Source organism: Emydura macquarii, unplaced genomic scaffold (assembly GCF_026122565.2).
Source record: "Emydura macquarii macquarii isolate MOO-44397 ecotype Brisbane River unplaced genomic scaffold, CSIRO-AGI_Emac_v2 contig_1477, whole genome shotgun sequence".
Lineage (NCBI taxonomy): Eukaryota > Metazoa > Chordata > Testudines > Chelidae > Emydura > Emydura macquarii.
The window spans coordinates 5896911-5915613 of record NW_027131614.1 but is presented as its reverse complement, the minus strand read 5'-3'; the positions used below and the strand labels follow the sequence as shown (position 1 = coordinate 5915613).

The window sequence follows — 18703 nt, the reverse complement described above, 5'->3', positions numbered from 1 at the left end:
TCCTATTCTTTGACTGGTACTCCTGTGTGTTACGACAGTACAAATAAATAATAAATACACAAGATAAACAGGTGGGAAGGAAAAGCGTGAAATATAATCAGAAATTAGTAGAAAATGGCATTTGTGCAGGTACTAAAGGATGGCAGGGGTCTGAGAGGGATCATATACTGTCTTGGCAGTATGGAAACTCAATGTAAGAAATAGAAAACAATTTCCAACCTGTTCTTCTAATACTTAACAATCAGACTTTAACAGGTTTCCCTCTGATTTGAGTAAATCAGGATGGTGATTGGTTTGTCAGTGGTGATAATCATCTTGGGGTTTGTTTTATATGGCTCTGAAATACTAACCATAACCGAAAACACTTACCATGAAAAATGTTCAGAACAAGTCCTTGGTGTGGTGTGTGGGTTTTTTAAACCTTTTGCACTCTGATTGCTAGGCTAAACTCGATGGCTGTTTCATTGAAACTCTTGAAATTAGCATGAAGAGGACATTCTTTTTAGGATTTAATCCATTCTTCCAAAGAATACCTTCATTGGATTGTCAGGCTTCATCAAGACCTGAAAGTTTGTACACACCCAGCTATTGCTCTTGACTTCAGAAAGCAAAAGATAATCACCACCTTTGTGTTTGTCATGAATCTGAGTCGAGCTCTAAATATTACTTCTGTGTTCTACTGAGTCCCTGAGTTTGAGCAACAGAGTTATGCCCTTGAAAGAGTATACTGAAGTGGTGTCAGACAAGGGAGCTGTTTCCTTTACCTAAAAATGGCTTGAAATTCTACATTATGTACATTGGGTGAAATCTTGTCCCTACTTATGGTAAAACTCACATTGACTTATATAGGGCTAATATTTCCCTCTTAAAGTAGAAGTTGACTCATGTTTTTAAAACATTGTAGTGCTAGTGGTTTAAAAAACAACAAATTGGCATTATTCACCATTTACGATACATATTGCATCCTTCCATCACTGTTGAATGTTTCTTTTGTATGTTTGGGGGGGAGAGTTAAATGCATATGTCAAGAAGTATGTATATTCAGCTATGCTTGAAGTAGAATAATTGGTGAAGTGTGCAGTGGTCTGTAAATCTTCATTCAAATGTCAGCTTCTCTGGAAATCAGGTTTCCTGCTTCATATAACTTTTAGGGTTCTCATTTTTGTTTTATTTTTCTTTGGCTTAATGCAACATGCTGGCTTTTGGGAGGGGAACAGAATGGTAGAATACAGGAGAAAGAAGGGGTTGCTAAATTCTGAAGGTACTACTTAAATATTTCTCTAATTTGAAATAAATAAAACTAATAGGAATTGTGTGCAAACTGCCTGCTCTTCTCAAAAAGGAAGAATTACAAAATGTGAATGTGAAGCTGATCAGACTAAATTTCAAGACTGTTTTCTGAACTCTTTCATTAATGTCTATAGTTGAGGAATAAACAAATGATATTCCATATGTCATCAAAATACCAGTGCATCATTTGTGTCAATGTTTGTCATTGAAAATACAGGTAAAACCTATGTGCATTTGGAAGAGAGTTAGAGATATAGCAGCCCCTGTAAAATTCTGTCTCCTACGCAATTGTTAGGGAGGGTGGGTGGTGTGTGTGTTGTTTATTTTGGAGACCATTCACTATATTAGCATATTATATTATGGTAGGAATTAGTAGGAGAATAGATTTTTGTGCTTGGGATGGTAAGTTTTTTTAATTGCAGCTGTGATTGCAACACACATGCACACTGTGTATGTGTCCATGCTGGGCTCCACACTTCAGGAAAGAGACAAACTGGAGAGAGTCAAGAGGAGAGGAACAAACATGATAAGGTTTAGAATATCTGACCTATGAGGAAAGGTTTAAAAAAAAAAAAACTCAGCATGGTTGGTCTTGAGAAAAGAAGACTGAGAGGGGACCTGGTAACAGTCTTCCAATATCTTAAGGGCTGTTATAGAGAATAATAATCAGTTTTTCTCCATGTCCACTGGAAGTAGGAGAAGTGGTAATGAGCTTAATCTGCAGCAAGGGAGATTTAGGCTAGATATTAGGAAAACATTTTAACTACAAGGAGAGTGAAAATCTGGAATAGGTTTCCAAGGGACGATTTGGAATCCAATCACTGGAGGTTTTTAAGAACATGTTGGACAAATACTTATCAGGAGTTGTCTAGGTTGACTTGGTCCTGCCTCGATACAGGGGGCTGGACTTGATGACCCCTTGAGTTCCCTTGCAGCCCTACATTTCTATGATCCTATGTTTGGAAACTTTTCCTGTAACTTTCTAGTACTAGAGAGAGAGAAACTGATTAAGTCTCTTCCATCTCCTACCCTGCTCAGTGTTGTTTCTTCACTGTGAGTGAAATCCTGGCTCCACTGAGGTCAGTAGCAATTTTTCCACTGACTTCAATGAGGCAGGATTTCACTCTGTATCTTCAAATTTCATTACATCATGTCATGCATTTTAGAAGTGCTCTGGCCCAAATTTTTAAAAATGACCAGTGATTTTTGGATGTCTGGATTTTTGATTGCTCAATATGAGACACCTTAAAGGCACTTGATCTTCAGAAAGCAGAAGTTCAATAGCTTTTGAAAATCATGCCCCTTCACAAGGCTTCGAGTTGGAAACCCAGTATCACTAGTCATGTTTGAAATTTTTGCCCTCTGTGTGCATATGTTCAGCTGAATTCAACATACTGCTCGTGTGTTGGTGTCATCTTTTTACCTGGTATTTGGTAACGCTAATCGATGCTTGTTGGTTAACTCAAGCAAAAAAGATTTCAGTATGCTACCTTTGTTTCTCTGCCAACAAGGTATAAACTAAACTGAATGAAAATAACCTGCTGTGATCTGAAAGATCTTATGGTTTTTTTACTGTTCTGTAAACTGCTTCAGAAATAGCCTCTGAGGCCTGCAAAATTGGCAGGTATTCCCTTCACCTTTGTCAGATGTGGGGCACCTGACGGCTAATCTCAGTTGTATTAACAACAACAAAAAAACACTATTTCTAATTCTTTGCCATGTAAAGATATAATTAAAATGTTTGTTTAAAAAAAAAAAAAAGGGGGGCCTTGAGTTGCAAGCCTGAACAACTGCCCACAGCTAGTTTTTGACATCTATGAAAACTCTGGTTATAGGTCTCTTGCTCTTAAGGAGACCCCCCCCGCCGATCATTTTGTGATTGTGGGAACCGGTGCCATGCAGGCCACCACTCATGGCACTAACATATCTGCCAAGTGCCTGGAATGTCAATTGCATTCTTGCCCTCAACACCTCACAGTGAAACATCATTAACATGCAAGGCTGCAGGGTTTCTGAAGTTTCTCCCTCTGTGAAATGGAGAGAATACTTGCCTATTTCACAGGTAGAGGGAAGTGCTTTTGGATCCTCATCTGGAGTATTTTACATAAGCACTTGCATCTATCATTCCTATATTATCAGGGATTAAAAAAGGGAAGCAGGTGTGGGGGAGCATATTTCTCCCCTCTTCTGCTAAAACAGAAGGTGAGCTCTTCTCCTCCTTGGCTTGGGTAAGCAGCGCTCCCCCACAGCTCCCCATCCTGAAAGCTCATCGTCCTGTTTCGATCTACTTTTAACCTCTGTATATTACATAGGAGGAAACAGGTGGAATCAGAGAGACCTTGCTCACTTCACTCACATCAGTGAAAAATGTCACTTGGAGAGGTAGTTGGAACTCAGCTGCTATGCAGTAGGGTCATCACAAGCTGGCTGCCTGCAGCGGAGCCAACTCTTCTGTTGAACAATCACTGTGATCTCTAGCCAGGATGGAAACAGTTTATTAGTATAATAAGCATATGTTGTCAAGAGCAGGGTTTCTCGATCTTTTTTATATCAGGAACTGGCTTGCTGCCTTCCTAAACTGTGTCAGGGAGATCTCAGGGACCAACGCCGGTCCATGGACCAGTTGTTGAGAAACTCTGGACTAGAGAATTAGGTATGGAACTCTGACAAGCCTAGCTGCATGGGACCTGCATTATAACAGCATTTCTGATCTTGACTACTTTGGTGGCCTTAGTCAAGTCCATTAAACTTTCTGTCTTAGTCTTCTAGGGACTGATTCTCCACTGCCTTTCACTTTCTGTACTTGCTGATGCCCGTGCAAAGTCACTGTAAGAAATGGTAGTATTTTACTCTCGCTTTGCATGCATGTAAATGATTACACAAGCTGCAAGGCAGTGAAGAACCAGGTCCATGGACTGTTAAATAGGACCAGCAAGATGGATGGCTGATTAGTGCGTGCAGCTTAAAAAACAAAAGTTGCAGAAGTACCAAAATTCACCAGAATGCATATGCTGCCCTCTAGTCTGGCTAGCTGCCCTCAACTTTGCCTTGACTTTACAACCTAAATAACTTCCTTTTTTAACTTCATTGTTTTTCTGGTATGTCGTTCCCTAGATCGTTTTTAAACAAAAAAAATAAAAACAAATTGTGTTATGTACACCTGTAACCACCCTTCTTCCTGCCCCTGCGGGACTTGAACCCTGAAATTTCAGCCCTATACAGCCTTCTCTTACTCAGCGACAGGACTTACTATGTTAGCTGGCAATAGGAGAAGGCTGTCCTCCTAGAGAGGGGGTATGGGGATTTGGTGCTATGTACTGTGCTGAGGGGAATGGTTGAGGGAAGCCTGTCTCTCCCTCTCTCTCGATGAGGGTAGGTGGAGGAGCTCCTGCCCCATATGGTTCCTGCGGGGGTGAGGAGCAGATGCTAGGGCCATGTGTTGGGAGTGGGTGAGGAGCAGATGATAGGGCCATGTGTTGGGTCTGAGGGAGTGTAGTTGAAGGGGATCACAAAGTCAAGCACTCAAAACCTAAGAAATGCCTGATTTATTTAACCTTACTTCTTACAGTACAGTCTCTAGTTATGTGCTCACAGGTTTTCCACAGGTCCCCTGCTTTATTCAGTGTTCAAGATGGACACACACAGAAGCAAAGTTATAGTTGCATAGGGAATTGTATATTTCTTATCTTTCACGTGCTTAATTGTGCGTCCTGAATAACTTTCTTTTTAATACAGCTTTTTAAAATATAGTGGGGGGAGAGTTATTGGGGGGGGGGTCGTGTTTTGTCTTGTTTTTCAGCTTTAAATTGTTGTTCTTAACTTTCTAAGGCAAAGATAATCCATTGATGGCAAGATCCTTGAAAATAAGAGGGAGCTGTTATAAGGAATTTCTTGCTACTGATTAAGAGATGGGTTTGCAGTTCATTAGGCTAATCCGTGACTAATCCGTATTCCCGTCAGCACTTTGAAGGCCACTGATGAGAAAGAAGATTAGTGGAAGATTGGAAAAGAGCCCAGAACACTGTGTTGGGGGTAGTGGGGTGCTAAGGATAAAAGGCAGAGATGCAGCCAGGAGGAAAGATTGCAAGATTCATTGTGCATGGCTTTGTGTCTGAAAATTTGCACACACAGCCACTTCTATGATGTAACTAGGATGGCAGCTGCCTAGAGCAGTAAGCCCTCCAAAGCTAATGTGAGACCTATCTATATGAGGAACTGGAGCCTGGGGACCAAGTTTAGCCCTGATCAACTCCTACTGAAGTCAATATAAGTTGCACTCCCTTAGCTCAGGGCTGAATTTGGCACAAACTATTTTTGTCTATTTTTAAAAAAAAAAAAAAAAAAAAAAAAAAAAAAAATCTTGACTATGGTTTATGCTGCAGGATAAATTCCTCCTATCCCAAACAACCGTTATTCTTTGAAATAGGAAACATCTAATTAGGTTGGTCAAGCAGTTTGTGCAGAGCTTGAAACCCATGTGATTGGGGTGTATTTGAGCCTTCTGAACTATAGCCATAATTTGCAAGTTCAGGTTCAGCTAAGAGAGCTAGTGATATTGTCTAAGTGAATCCATTCAGAAGAGAGAGTCTCAAAGTGAGGAGGATTCTTGGAGCCCAGTTTGATTGGAAAAGAGACCTGAAGAAGCCACACTGACTTAAAAAAGCAACCAATAGTCTAGTCTGTTGGTTTTTTAATTTGGTCATATGGTAGGTCCATTGCAATCCAGCTGTTGGCATCCTCTGATGAGTCAGATAGCCTGCCTCTTCTGTAGCAGTGGGGTCCAGTAATTCTCTGCTGTAGCTAACTCTTACACTTGGTTGGGCTCTGACTCTGAAATCCCAGAGTGCCCATGGTATTAGGAAATCTTCTTCCCACACACCTATTTCTGGACCAAAATAAAGTAGCATCTTCCTTGTCACTCTGGAAGATTATGGACAGGAGTAATAGGATGCTAACCCTTCCTTTCCATATCCTGCAGTATACCCATACATAGGGGAAAGAAGGGCTATGGTAGTTCAGCACTTAGGTCTGACCACATTAATCTTCTGATTTAGGAACTGTAAATCTAATCACTAGTCTCTATGGAACACTTCTTCAAAGGCTTCTCAACCTACTCTCCATTAGCACATGTACAGTCTCTTGTGGAGGTGGGGTGTGCACAAGCAAGTGCACAAAAACCATCATCTTTGCACACCGGTTATTGCATATGCTATTTCACACACACAGATAAGGACTGGATTTTCAGGACTGGCCGTATGTGATTGCCCAGTAAAAAATCAGACCACAAAGTTTATTCAGCTAATTCTCGTTATTGTGATGCGCCTTTGAAGAAATGTCAGGGGCTGAGATGGAGAAATTGGCCTGCAGAAAGATTTTATTGGTTTTAGGTGGGTAAGTGTTTTCTTGACATGAGTACAAAACGCTTGTTGTGCACAGATGCTTTTTTAAATAGCCCATCTTTTAAAACGATTGAGAAGTGACATCATGCTTGACTGCGACCAGTGTGCAGTGTGAGCATCATGGAAGTTTTACCCCGTTTATGTTGTGGTAGTTTTGTTTTTTTCATTCCTGGCGCCATGATTCCTGGATTCCAAGGTGCTTGGTTTCCCTCTCCCTTCTCTTGTCTTCTAGTGAAACACTACAAAAACTATCCTGTTTAAAAAAATTTGGGCTCTGAATTTTGCTGAAAAGTATGACAATAGTCATTGGTGAAACTCAAGTCTTCAGAGCACTGAACTAGCACAATTAATTCTCTGCAGTTCTCTAGAATTCCCACAAGCTCTTGTTTGCAGTGATCTATAGGGGCCTCCTCTTGCAATTATCTAAGGTGCTGATGCATGAGTGCTTGTGTTAGACAGATAAATTTCATTCTGCAAAACTAGAAGTAAAATCCACAGACTGTGTAATACGGTGCAGTTGCTCATTAAACATTTGTGTATGCAAGTCGTTTCTTGTTTCCATCTGTTGTCAGCACACAGAAACTTGTCAGTATTGTTACTGAAACAGCTTGGATTAATTCCATTTAACTTTTGGCAATTCTACATTTTATGTATTAGGCCCTCAAAATCATGTCATTAGCTTAAAAAAATGAGATTTTTGAAAAATAATGAATGTTGGATTCTTTATTTGCCATCTTGTTTTTGAGACTTCCGTGTTTAAAATTTATCTCTGCAAATATGAAGGCTAGATTTAAAAAAAAAATACTACTATTATTATTTTGTCTGAAAGCTGAAATTCTCATGGAATCATATAGAAAAGGCTTGAGGAATATAGCAGATTTCACAAGCCTCATGATAAAATCGTGGGAGTTGACAATACTGAAAACGGTTTTATCAAAGCTGCGATTTGAGTAGCTAGCTGAAGAGGGTTCAGTTTTAAACCAGGTAACTCTCTCCCAAGGGATGCACTTGTCTGAATTGTAAAGCTTCTTCCCCAATCAGATGATTACACAACACTCAAACTTTCCAATCAGCTGAGCAATGGGGACCGCTGTGCATCTTCTCTTCTCCCCCTTTTTTCATGTCCCCTTTCTTCCCTGAATGATTTGGGGATAGATCTCAGAGATGAAACTGCTAGCCCACTCAGTTTATGGGAGTTGATCCTCCTTTCAAGGCTTCTGCCCGCTGCTCTGATAGGGAGAAAGAGACATTACAGAACTGATATTTGAGTCTGATTCACAATAAACAAATCCCACTTTAGAATGAATATTTTTGGAGGATAAATACTTTAATTACACTTCTAGATTTAAGAATTATTTTCTCCTTCCCAGGAAATCCATCAGATTATTGGGTAACCACATCCACTTGCACTTGCCAAGCCTGCTCACTGGATAGATTTTTATTTATTTATTGTTTGCTACCCAAATGTTACCTTCTATACTACCGGGAACTCCACCACAAGCCTGGTGGTCTGCCTTCATTTGGCTGAAGCAGCTCATGATACTCACTGCATGCTTCTTCTCAGAGAAGGCCTTAGATTTTGGATCTTGCAGACAATATGACACCCCTTGTCTCTGCCCTGCCTTTCTTTGGCAGGCTGCAGTTCAGCAAGGGACTTGGAGCAGGGTTAGCATGACAGTGCCCTGCCGATGCATTTCACTCCCTCTGACTGTGGAGAACATCTGTGCCACCTGCCTCAGTTCTGGGCCAACACCAGACTCTCTGCAAGAACACCTGCTAGTGACTCCTTTTTAAAAGGAATGACCCAAAAAAAGAGACTGGGCAGTGCCCAAAGACTTTAAAACTATGGACATTCACTTCTGTCTCCATTATAGCCTAATGGCAATGTGACTGACTGCCTCTTTTTTTCTTTCTTTTTTTTTTGGGTCATTCCTTTTAATGTCTCACTTCTGACATCAGACCTTCCAATATTGTTCCAAGCCTCAGCAGGCATTGGGGGGGTTTGGGCCTCTGGTTTCTGTCTTCAGGTTGTCCAATCTAGTACATCAGTGAGATGTGTCAGCAGCGTAATCTTGTATTTCCAGGGGCTGGTTCACACTTACTGCGCGATTTGGCGGCAGTCAACTGGAGTTATGCAAACTACGCAGAGTAGTTTAGTAACTGACGTCGACTGCTGTGCTTCCCTTCTGCGCGCTGTCTACACTGCGCTGAGCTGACGGGAACAGCGTTCCCGTCGACTCAGCGCTATGCTACTTGAGGGGGTGGACTTACTCAGTCGACTTCCTGATCGATTGAGCAGGTCTCACTGACCGCTCAATCAATCAAGAAAGATCGATTTGGCGGCGGCGATTTTGCCGCTGTCAGTCTGAACATAGCCTATATCTGCCATATTGTTACAGCATTGAATTAGCTTCAAAACAAAACAAAGCCAAGAAAACAATTTAAAAAACGCTAACATGCATACCCCTGCAGCAGCACTAGAAGATCCTGGTAAACCAAACACCATGTCTGTGCGGGGGTGGGAGCAATTAGCAATTGACAGGGTAGTGCCACTCAAGAGCTACATGAAGGAGGTGGCCTCAAAAAGCAAACAGCAAGTAGCTGTAATGACACTTTAACTGGTGCTTTGCAGTGGGAGGAGAAAAAAATATGTCAAACTCTGTCCCAGAGCACTGAAACTGGCATATTCCATATTGATTTGCATGGGATGGTTTCAGAAAGAATTTATCTCCCCTATAGTTTTATTTTTATTTTTTTTAAAATATAAATCTTCAACCAGGGATCTTTTCTGATGTCCCTCTGCTAGGCAGTGCTTAGGAGAACAACAGATTATAATAAAAAGATACACATTCTCTCTCTCTTGCCGCCCCCCTCCCCATATAGAAATTTATAGTGCTCCCAATTACATTTGCCAGTTTTCCTCTAAAGAGACATGGTCATCTGGGGACATGTACTTCTCTGTGCTTACAGTAGAGGGAATGCCTTGAATTTTGCAAATACTGAGGTCATTATTTTGTTATCTAGGGTAACTGGCAGGATTTTCAGGGTGACGACTGCCTACTATTTCAGTGAAAGTCTTAATGGTCCATTATTAAGTGGTAAAATATTCTTGCTACGAATGGATATAAAAAACAGGCACATTCTAGACAATTATTATTTCATCGGGAAGTCCTAACTAGGCTAAACTGTTGCTTAGCAACAGAATCAGGCAGACTTTAGAATTTAAAGCAGCCAGTGAGCACATGGGAACAAAAGGCAAAGATGATTGAAACCTTGCAAATGTAAGATTTGGACTAACAGGAAAAGTCTGAATTAGTGTGTGCACTGTGTGTATATATGGTATATATTTATCATAATAGGAGTATCCTGGATAGCAGTGATGTTACTAAGTCACATAAAAGCTAAAATACTGTTAAATAAATTGTATCCTTTTATAATTTCTAAAGAACACTTAGAACAAAGTCAGATTATCTAATTGCTGGAGAAGCTAATTCAAATGTAAAGTAGAAGTTAGATGCCTGCCACAGAAAGATCACATAAAGTTTCAGTTGTCATTGAGGGTGTGTGTGTGAAAGGATGGTGGTTTAGTGAAGCTTACATTTTTTTCTCATAATCTTTTAAATTTGGTTTTAAAAACTACATGGCTCCATTCACGAAAATTGGACTTTGTAGAAGAATATCTTAAGGTCATGGATTTCCCAGGAAGCCAAGGAGTATTTATCTTGTCTAATGCTGGAAATACGCAGGTCCTCCTGAGTGTATGTTTGGTAAACTCCATATTAGCATGCCAAATATCAAATATGAACACAAGAAACATCTTATGTTTGCATAAAGTGATCAAAAACGTCCTTGCCCAAGTTTTAATTTTTTTTTTCTAATTAAGACAATAGGCGGAGGAAGGGGGAGAAAACAAAATGTCTCCTGTTTAGACCCCCCAGCAGTTGATTATCTTGCTAGTAAACAAGCAAACTGCCTCCAATCCTGATAGTTTGTTCCTTTCTCTGCCCCAGATGAAACAGAGCTCTTCTGCTCTGGACACTGCTACACATACCTGAATGATGAATCAAAGGGCTGATATGTATTTTTAAAAGGTCACCAAATGCTATCAGTTGCTTTATGGCACTGGAGTGTTAAGGGGAAACCTGTCCCAAAGACATTTGGCATGGAACAAATCCTCTGCTACTCTAATAGCCTAGTATACAGTTAGGGGAAATGTAAAAACACCAGGAAACTGCAGTATTTTTAACAATAAATGTGTCCAAGAGGCTGTGCTTTAATAATGCTGAACCATTGCAGCTGACATTTTAAGATACCTGCAGAATATATGTCAGTCACAAAATTAGTTCCTGCACACAAAGGGGTTGAAACTATAGCTGAAAATCAGCTGTAATTATAGAAGTTCTAGATAAGCATGGAACGTTTAAGGTATCTGGGAGGAGCGGGGAGAAGGGTGGAATTCTGTAGCATGGTTTTTACACGAGACAAACTACTAGAACCTTGCTAGTCACAAGTGTTTTTGAACATGGTTATGGTGCTATAATTTCCACTCTGCAAATTAAAAACCCTAATTGTTGTTGGCTATTCTAACTTGCACATCCCCCCTCCCCCCCCCCCGCCCCTTAAAATCCATTTATTCATGAATTGACTGTTTAGATACTGCAAACCTGCAGTCCACTTTGTCACTTTGCACCATTTTTTTTTGCATATGCCTCCCCCTCTCCCTTTTGACTTTGCCCCTTTTCTGATATGCTGTGGGCCAATTTCACAGCATGCAGGCATCTGGCTTGATTCTCCTCCTCCTTACGCTGCTATAATTCGTGAGTAACTCCACTGTATTTAATGCAGTCATGAGAGTCACTTAGAAATAACACCAGTGCAAATGTGAAAGAGTCAGGCCCATTATATCTCAAAGAAAACATGCATTGTGACTTAAGTTTTCTTTGTGCACAGCTGGAAAACTGAGTGAAAGCAAAATGTATTCTGAGAGTGCCAAATCACAGTCTCATGTCAGTCAGTGGAAAACCTCCTTTTTGATTTCGGGTGGGGAAGATTTGGCTCTTAGGACTAGATTGTGTCTTCTAGGCAAAGTCCCTGTTAAGGGCCAGGCAGAACTTGATTTTTAATAAATAAGGTGCAGGATGTTGATGCAACCATTTAATATCATTGTAATTTGTAAACGTTGTGATGTTACCTTAAAATGATATTCTGTGGTATTAGACTTCTAAGTGGGTCCTCAGCACAGCTTTTCTCCTCTGGCTGGCATGATATATAGTCAAGAAACAAAGAGTCTCAGCAGTATTGTCTAATTTATTTTCATTAGCTGTTAGCTTTATTGACATTTTAAGCCAATGGAAAACATTAGCAGGACTCTCTCGTATTGATTTTAAAAAAGCTCACACAATTAATGCAAGCTAAATCTCTGATAAGGCATCTGTAACTGGATTTTACAGGAGTGAGAGAATGAAAGAGATTGCGTACATTCCTTGGGTTGTCAGCAGCTTAAAGAACCTGAATTAAAATTCTTCATACGAGGTACATTTGTCTTTGTTAGACACTACAGCAACCATGATAAAGCACTTAGAGATGTTCAGCCAGCTATATCCCTTAATTCTGCTGAATATTCTACCCTTTATACATATGAATAGAAGTAGTCCTGCACCATGGAGCTGTTTCTTTAACTACCAAAAAAAAAGTGAAGCACAAAATGTACTGTCTATCTTCCATAGGCTATCTCTGTTTTAATTGCTCTCTCAATTGTTGCTCATAAGAATAAAACTGTTTCTCTTTACCTGTTGTCAGAATACTTAGAAGGCAGTTTTAACACCTGTGCATTATACATCAGAGCAATATGTATCTACAAGTACAAAGATACAGACCATACTAGGGAGAAAAGGACTGTTGTAGATAAGTATCCTTTTGCAGAATAATAGAAATCCAAGATGAGAGATGTTAGGAAGACCTATTAGGCCATCTAGTCCCTGCCAGTGCAGAATGCCTTCACGGGAGGAATGGAAAATTCAGGTGGCAGCAGATGATGTAGGTAGCTGTTTCATTGCTGTTCAAAGATTTGCTTTGGTAAAAGCATTTAGAAACTGTCATGCACGGTAGTGGCTCGAGATGATTTGGTTGTCTGCTGCAAGTTACAAAAATATGTATTGTAATGTTCTTATAACCCTAAAAAGACCCCAGAACCTTGGCTAGGTTTTGTACCACAGAACTTGCCTTGGCCTAGTTCCTAGAGGGTAGTTAGATTGTTAAAGTGTTGGGTACCCATTGTGACACTCCCTGGTGTTGTGAGGCACCCTGCTACCTTCCTGCCTTTAGCATGGGGGAGCCTTGTTTGTGCCTGCCCTGTCTCTGCTCCCTGACTCCACCAGCCATGGGCAACATAAGCACATCCCTCTTTGCCTAAACAGGCTCGCTGTTCCTCTGCAAGTTCGTGATAGGCCCACTCCTACTCCTGAGCCTTCCAAGCATCCACCAGGAGTGCCCAGTCCACTGGACACTCACAGAATCATTGTTCCCAAAGGAACAGTACCCTCATAACTTACCAGTTCCACTGTAGATCGCAGCTCCAATTAACGTGCAGTGCTTACATATGTGTATAGTGAAAACAAGCAAAAGTTTTATTTAAGAGAGAGCAGAGATTCAAATGGTAGCAAGTAGATATATGGGTAACACAATGGTTGCATATAAAATAAAAACATAACTCACATTCTAAAGCCTAGAATTACTTAACTAGTTGTCATGTCTTATAGAGCCAAAGCCCAGCCAAAATCCTTCCAACATATTATGGCCAGGCTTGGCTCTGACCTGCCGTTCATGAGACAAGTCATACTGTCCTCTGGTCTCCTCAGTGGAAAGGGTGCAGGAGGCACCCTTGTCTCCCAGATATACTCCAACCATCCATTGTCTTTATTTGTAAGCATCATTCCCTCCTACTGTTTTATTTTTTACTGTGCATTTTCTTTCTTGAAGATTTTACAGTTTCTTGATTAGCATTCAGCTCAACATGAAGGTAGGCTTCCATTATGAAGTGGACAATACACACTTGACCAGCAAGAGAGATATACGCATCTCTTCTTTCTACCAGAGAGGAGTGGTTTTTTTCATCTTCAGGTGACCTGCCTTAACTTACATACCTGAAGAGCCTAATTTTCCGTACAGACACACTTCCTAAGATACCTATAAGAGTATGATGACCAATGGGCTACTAGCTCTCTGTAGAGACCTTGCATGCAACCCTTTGGTGAATTATTGTACATATATTTGACCCAGGGGATCCTGTTGTAGCATATGGAGAACCAAAACTCTTTAAAATTGAAAAAAGGAGACCTTTTATTCCAATAAAGGTTCACACAGACAACTAAGCAGCCTGCATCTTAACCCCCCCACCAATCGCCTGGAGCATGTGCAATACAGCCTTAGGGCTTGCTATTCTCTCATTGTCCATCAGGTGGCAATACGCATAACAAATATACCTACAACGTTGCACTGTATTCACTTTAAGTTATTAGTAATAATAACTTAAAACATTAACATTCTAAAAAAAACATCCTAACTAAGAGGGATGGCATAGGGATGGACTAGCCTAATCCTCAGGCAATCTGCTCTCTCTAGCATAATTACCTTATTAGTACAAGTCCAGTCTGTCTCTCCCAGTTTGGGAGATCTTCTGGAATGGGGCAGTGGAAACAGCTGTGGTCCTTGATCAGTAGCAGGTGCAGAAGAGCTTTCGGATAATACAACTCTCTCTGCAGGCTTAACTTCCAAGTCCACTGTAGTGGTTGGAACGGGGTCCTCTGCAATCTCACTATTTCTGGATGTAGCAATTGGATAGTCTAATGACCCCATAGCACCTGGTACCTCAACCTATCTGAATGAGTATCCCCTACAGGTAACTCTTCATTGTGTTGCAGACAAACCTTATTGTGATATATAAGAATGTGCCTCCCATCTGGCAAATCAATCACTCAAGAAAGCGGTCCCGCTTGTGCTATGATGTGACCTGATCACCAGTGAGGGACACTGCAAAAATTAAGAGCATATATTGCATTACCTACACCTGATGCTTTTGATGATTCTCATTCATCATAATATAACTCTTGTGCAGCCTGCTTTTCCCTCACTTTAGCAATTTCATCAAGGTCTAGAGAGTCCAGATTAGTTCTTAGTTTCCTTCCCATTAAGAGTTCTGAAGGTGACTTTCCTGTTGTGGTTTGTGGTGTCATGTGATACAGGAAAAGAAACCTGGCCAGATTGACTTCCATGCTATCATACGCCATCTTCTTCATTCCCTCTTCTATGATTTTCACAGCCTGCTCCACTAGGCCATCTGCAGAAGGGTGGTATGGCGCAGTTCTATTGTGTTTTGATGCTGGATTGGGTTTTTTTGGGGTTTGTTTGTTTTTCTTTTTGGTTTGTTTAATACATTCCTGAAATTCAGCACTAGTGAATTGGGTACTGTTGTCATTCCACATTGTCTCCGGCAATCCAAAAATGGAAGTTAGTCAAAGATTATCAATTTTAGCCTCGGCTGTAGAGGAGGGCATTGCATGTGCCTCAAACCATTTTGTAAGAACATTAATTATTATTATTAAAAATATTCTCCCTGGAAATGGACCAGCATAGTCAATGTGAAGCCTTGCCCAGGGTCACTGAGCCCACTCCCCTGGGTGCAAAAGGACCTTCGGTGGAGTATGACAGCTAGATTGGCAAACCACGTGCTGTTGCACAACAGCCTTGATCTCCTGATCCATTCCTGGCCACTACGCATAACTGAGTGCAAAGCCCTTCATGCATACAATGCCAAGTAACAAGTTTAGCACCACCAGCCTACTTACTGGATCACCTGGGACCTTAACAATACCCAGCATGGACATTTAAAGACTCTTTTTGGCAGTAATAGGGTTGGATTTCTGTGTTTATGCTCTCTGTCCAGCCAATTCTAACCATTCTCTGCACTCGAGATAATAATGGATGTCCCTTTTTTTTCTCCGTACTATGTCAATTACAGAAGTGAATCAATGAGGATGGTTTCTGTAGGCTGAGGTATTTTGAACAGGGAATCTGACAAAGGAAGTCTACTCAGAGCATCCACATCACCCAATTCTTTTCTAGGTTTATAATCAAACTCATAGTCATAAGCTGATAAGATGAGAGACCATTTCTGAATTCTGGCAGATGCCATACAGAGCACAAGATTGCTCTCACTTTACAGACCTTTCGGAGGTTTATGGTTTGAATGTATAACAAAATGCCAATCTTGTGGGTAAGAGTGGAATTTCTTAACCCCAGAAACTACAGCTAACCCTTCTCATTTTAGATGGGAATAATTTTTTTTCTGCTGGAGCTAGTGATGTTGATGCATAATTGATGGGACACTCAGAGCCATCTGACATTCAATGGGCTAATACCATTCCTTAACCTCCGCCTCCTCTCCTCTTCCCCTCCCCTCCCCCGCTCCCATATGGTGAGAAATCACAAGACAGTACTTCTTCTTTCTGGCTTCTAATAAATTAAACAGTTTTGATGACATTAGCAATTTCTTTGCTTCTGCAAAAACGTTTTTTTGTTTTTGACCCCACTGGAATTTTATCCCTGTCTGTAGCAGTTTGTGTAATGGCACCAATAAGGATACCAGGTTGGATAAAAATTTACCATAATAATTTAGCAAGCCTAGAAAGGATTCCAGTTTGGACACTGACTTTGATGGTGGTGTCTTGGTAATGGCCCGTACCTTCTCTACTGGATGTAAACCAGTTCCATCAATATTGTGTCCCAGGTAAATGACTTCAGCAGCTGAAAAATGTACTTCTCCCTTTTAAGATGCATACCTGTGTCAGCCAATTTTTGCAGTAACCAGTCCAAGTTTAAGTGTCCTGACTCATTCTCCTGTAATCAGGATTTTGTCAAGGTATACACAGACATGTGGCATGCCTTGGAGTAAATTGTCCATCCCTCTTTGGAAAAACACCTAAAGCTGCTGACACTCCAAGTGGGAGTCAGTTGTAACAAAACAAATCTCTGGAAGTACTGATCATTACATGAGATTTAGATGTACAGAGGGATTTAGATGTCCAGAGGGATTTGAAGGTATGCATTACTTAAATCGATTTAGTGAAAGTTTTCCCCCCCAGATAAGATAGCATACAGGTCTTCTGTTCTGGGGAGTGCCCACATATCTAACTTGACCAGATGCTTGACACTGATTTTGTAGCCCGCACATATCCTCACTCCACCATGTGATTTCAACACTGGAACAATAGGGAGCAGTCCAGTCTGAGAACTGGAAAAGCTCAATAACACCAGCTGCTTGTCATCGGTCCAGGTTTTGGTCTGCCTTATGGTGCATAACATATGGCCTTGGCTTAAGGAAATATGGTTTAGCATCTGGATCCACATAAATTCTGCCAGTGTGACCCCTTTCAGAGAACCGAGGCCCTCATTGAAAAGCTCTCTCTTTTTTTTTTTAAAAAAAAAGTGCTTCTACAGTTAGTATATGGACATCATTGATATCCGCTCAGTTAAGTGTTAATACCTTTAACCAGTTTTGCCCCATGAGGTGGGGCCTTCTTCCTTCATTACTACTAAAAGTAAGTATAGCTTCTGGTCATGGTATCCTACCTCCACACTGACTGTACCTCTCACTGGAACTTGTTCTCCTCTATATGTACAGAATACTACCTTTGCTGCTCCCAGCTGTGGTGTATTGTCCTTTAACCTCAACTGGAGTTAAGTAACCTCACTGATTGATACAAGAGCTTTTCTGTCTATAATCTCCATGGTTAGTCTTTGTCCGTTAATTGTAATATCCACTCGCAGTGGCCTCTCCCTTTTGGGTTTTGCTGGTAACATTAAACATGGTATGCTCTGAGTCCTTGGCTTCTGGCTTCCTTCTCTTCCTCCCCTGCAATAGGGTGAACTTCTTTCTTGTGACCCACATTTTCCATTCCATGTGTCTGTCTTTTTTACAACACACTTTGAAGATGCCCTTTCTTCCAGCAAGCTGAGCATTTCATGTCCTTTGATGGGCAGGAGATACGGTTCTATTTCTCCTCACATCTATAGCAATGTTGTGTGTTCTTAAGGAGATACCTTTATTTATTTAAAAGTAAACAAAGGAGAATTTGTTTTGTGTGGAATGCTGGACAAGTTATGCATAATGCCTGCAACTCTTTGGCTAGCTATGTGCTGTTTAGTGCTTCCCTCTAAATCCAGAGCATGATGTGCAGCTACTTCCATGCCTGGTACCATTTCCAGAGCTTTTCTAAAATCTAAGGTGGACTCTGCCAACAGACACTTCTGAATTCCTTCATAATTGATATCACAGACAAGTCTATCCTGCAGCATGGCATTTAATGTGTGTCTAAAACCACAGTGTTCTGATAAACAATGCAATTCTGTTACAAATGCCACAGATGTTCCAGGTTGGATAAACTGCTACATTTAAAATGCTGCACAGTCTTTGTTGGCACCGGGAAATGATGGTGTATGACAACTTTAACAAGCTTATCAAAGGATTTGGCACTGGACTTTTCCAGTCCCACCAGACGTTTAATTAAACTATATGTTTTTGCTCCACACATGCTCAGTAAAATCCACGAGTTTCTTGTTGTTGACATTAGCAGTGAAGAGAGTCTTTGAGTAATGAATCCAGTCTTCCTGCTCTGCATCATATTCTTTCATTTTTCCATATGCAGCCATTTTTCTTAGAATTAAAAAAAAAAAAAAAAAGGTAGAACTTGCAGGTGGTTTTCAGTTTATCCTCATTGCCAGTGCAGTATATGGAGATACCAGGTGAGAACTGAAAAAAGGAGATATTTTATGCTGGTATATGTTCATATAGACAACTAAGCAACCACCCTCTTGAAAAGTTTCCTCACTGCCTCTCTTACATCTAGCCCTCTGGAGCATGTTTCGTACAGCCTTAAGGCTTCTAACAGTAAATAGCTATTCTCCCATTGGTCACCAGGTGGCAACAGCCATAATAAAAATAGCTACAACATTACACC

The 18703-nt window shown here is 40.7% G+C and overlaps 1 protein-coding gene across 2 annotated transcripts in view; it reads left to right on the top strand.

The window, feature by feature from the left end:
• Positions 1-18703, top strand: part of PKIA (cAMP-dependent protein kinase inhibitor alpha) — a 61176-nt gene that overhangs the window by 17956 nt on the left and 24517 nt on the right. The window lies entirely within an intron of this gene.